The sequence below is a fragment of the Schistocerca serialis genome, unplaced genomic scaffold, assembly GCF_023864345.2.
Source record: "Schistocerca serialis cubense isolate TAMUIC-IGC-003099 unplaced genomic scaffold, iqSchSeri2.2 HiC_scaffold_964, whole genome shotgun sequence".
NCBI classification, from domain to species: Eukaryota; Metazoa; Arthropoda; class Insecta; order Orthoptera; family Acrididae; genus Schistocerca; species Schistocerca serialis.
In genome coordinates, this window is record NW_026048589.1 from 25001 (window position 1) to 28285 (window position 3285).

The 3285-nt window shown below is 56.1% G+C and overlaps 1 non-coding gene across 1 annotated transcript in view; it reads right to left on the bottom strand.

Moving 5' to 3' along the window:
- The window catches only part of LOC126453811 (small subunit ribosomal RNA), a 1909-nt gene extending 654 nt beyond the window's left edge, over nucleotides 1-1255 (bottom strand). Inside the window, exon 1 of the ribosomal RNA XR_007585085.1 lies at nucleotides 1-1255. This exon is cut by the window's left edge and continues 654 nt beyond it. This is a non-coding gene — a ribosomal RNA (small subunit ribosomal RNA).
- Nucleotides 1256-3285: the final 2030 nt, after the last annotated feature.

The following is a 3285-nucleotide window of genomic DNA, read 5'->3' on the forward strand; positions in this document are numbered from 1 at the left end:
TGCCCTTCCGTCAATTCCTTTAAGTTTCAGCTTTGCAACCATACTTCCCCCGGAACCCAAAAGCTTTGGTTTCCCGGAGGCTGCCCGCCGAGTCATCGGAGGAACTGCGGCGGATCGCTGGCTGGCATCGTTTATGGTTAGAACTAGGGCGGTATCTGATCGCCTTCGAACCTCTAACTTTCGTTCTTGATTAATGAAAACATACTTGGCAAATGCTTTCGCTTCTGTTCGTCTTGCGACGATCCAAGAATTTCACCTCTAACGTCGCAATACGAATGCCCCCGCCTGTCCCTATTAATCATTACCTCGGGTTCCGAAAACCAACAAAATAGAACCGAGGTCCTATTCCATTATTCCATGCACACAGTATTCAGGCGGGCTTGCCTGCTTTAAGCACTCTAATTTGTTCAAAGTAAACGTGCCGGCCCACCGAGACACTCAATAAAGAGCACCCTGGTAGGATTTCAACGGGGTCCGCCTCGGGACGCACGAGCACGCACGAGGCGGTCGCACGCCTTCGGCTCGCCCCACCGGCAGGACGTCCCACGATACATGCCAGTTAAACACCGACGGGCGGTGAACCAACAGCGTGGGACACAAATCCAACTACGAGCTTTTTAACCGCAACAACTTTAATATACGCTATTGGAGCTGGAATTACCGCGGCTGCTGGCACCAGACTTGCCCTCCAATAGATACTCGTTAAAGGATTTAAAGTGTACTCATTCCGATTACGGGGCCTCGGATGAGTCCCGTATCGTTATTTTTCGTCACTACCTCCCCGTGCCGGGAGTGGGTAATTTGCGCGCCTGCTGCCTTCCTTGGATGTGGTAGCCGTTTCTCAGGCTCCCTCTCCGGAATCGAACCCTGATTCCCCGTTACCCGTTACAACCATGGTAGGCGCAGAACCTACCATCGACAGTTGATAAGGCAGACATTTGAAAGATGCGTCGCCGGTACGAGGACCGTGCGATCAGCCCAAAGTTATTCAGAGTCACCAAGGCAAACGGACCGGACGAGCCGACCGATTGGTTTTGATCTAATAAAAGCGTCCCTTCCATCTCTGGTCGGGACTCTGTTTGCATGTATTAGCTCTAGAATTACCACAGTTATCCAAGTAACGTGGGTACGATCTAAGGAACCATAACTGATTTAATGAGCCATTCGCGGTTTCACCTTAATGCGGCTTGTACTGAGACATGCATGGCTTAATCTTTGAGACAAGCATATGACTACTGGCAGGATCAACCAGGGAGCTGCGTCAACTAGAGCTGAGCAGCCGGCCGCCCGGGAGTGTGTCCCGGGGGCCCGCGCGAACACGCAAGCGTCCGCTCAATTATTCTGCAAACAGGAGGAGGCTGAGCTCCCCTGCACAACACACCTCGAAACCCTCTCAGGTCCCGGCGGCGCGCAGCGCCGTCCTAAGTACTTGGTCGGGTTCGAGAGAGGCGCAATCGCCCGGAGTTAGGCGAGTAGACGCTTTAGGTGCGACCACCCGTGCTCCCAACTGAGCTTGCCGCTGCCGACAGAGGCCCGGGAGCGTGCTGTCGTGGCATTGCCGGCGGGAGACAACACGCGCCACCTACGGTGACCGGCAGCTCCAACGCCAGCGCCACAGAAGGACAAAAGCCCCACTTGGGTGCCGAAGCGAACTCTCCCAGCACAGCGCACGCGCCAACACGTCCGCACAGCTGCGATACAAACCACCTGCGAGAACCGCTGGGGCGACCGAGCAGCAGACGGCGTCGCGGCGCCGAGCGCCGGGCGGCGGCGCATCCTCAGCGCACACAGTCCTCAATCGGACCAGCACACTGCAGATGGCCACCGCGCTTCGCACCGGGCCCGCGAGGACCTACTTTGGCCGCAAGGCGCCGCGAGCAGGGGGCGCCGGCGCGCAGCTGCGCCGCCTGCCGCGTCCGTCGGCCGGCGCGCCTGCCACTGGCCGCCCCCACCAGCCGGCTGTAGCGCGTGCGCCCACGCACCGCGCTGCCAGCACGCCGGGCGGCCCCCCCTCACCGGCCGGGGACGGTCCCACCCAGCCACCGCCGCGTATCGCCTCACACCCAGATCCCCTTTCGCGTTCGTGGGCATGGTGGGTCCCCTTTCACGTTCGTGGGCATGGTGGGTATCCCTGAAACAACCGGTTAATAGCTCGACCGATCGTCGCCAACACTGATTCACCTCTAGCGAGAACAACCGCACCACAACGGGTTACCTGTTGTTCATTTGCGTAACGTCACCAGCAAACGTAGACGTCCATCGCCATTTGCAACGAGTATTGCATGCCTGTGTCAGGTGTCACAACACACTACGTCTGCCCACATAGACGCAACAACATGTGCACGCCTCGAGAACACGTGGAAGGTAGCCCCCGTACGTATGCGGTGTCCATTGCGCGAACGACTGTCAGCCGGCCTCTGCAGGATGTCGCAGATGTGGAACGCGGTGCAACATGCTATCACGGTGTGTGAGAAGAGACGACTACGTCCGAATACACGCTCCACTACATCAACAGACTGCTCATGCTGATCGCCATCCAGGGCGTCCGTTCCTCCCACACGTCTGAATGGCGTACCACACTGCAATCCAGCTCTTATAGGGAGACGACACGTAGCTGCGTGCACAATATTTGGACTGTATGGTCTGCCGTTGCTAGGCGCAGTCGTCGTACGGTCACACATGTGCCACGATGTATCATTCAGTACATACGGACCAATGTGCAGTACAGTTTGTGGGTTTTGCGTACATCGGCGGACAGGTGACAGGCCGTACCACAACGTAGGCTGAGTACGTCGGCATGCGAAGGGCATTGAACATGCAAACTTCTCAACGACCAGCTTGCGAAGGCAGGGGGGAAGGGGGGGGGGCATGTACGTCCTGCTGCTATCCACATTACAGTGTATAGCAGGAGCATGTGGAAAGTCAGCAACACCTGCAAGGTGTTTAACATGACGCGATACACAGGGGACCGGGCAGTGCGAATAGCGAACTATATTGCGAGGGTTGCGGTTAGGCAACACTACACTAATTTAACGAGTTGCATAACAATTACAGAGCAGGTTCAGCGACAACGTGCGTCAGGTTAAGGCGCAATATAGGTTAGGTTGAGGCACAATATAGGTTAGGTTAAGGCACAACATGGGTTACGTTAAGGCACAAATTGGGTTACGTTAAGGCACAACATGGGTTACGTTAAGGCACAACATGGGTTACGTTAAGGCACAAATTAGGTTACGTTAAGGCACAAATTAGGTTACGTTAAGGCACAAATTAGGTTACGTTAAG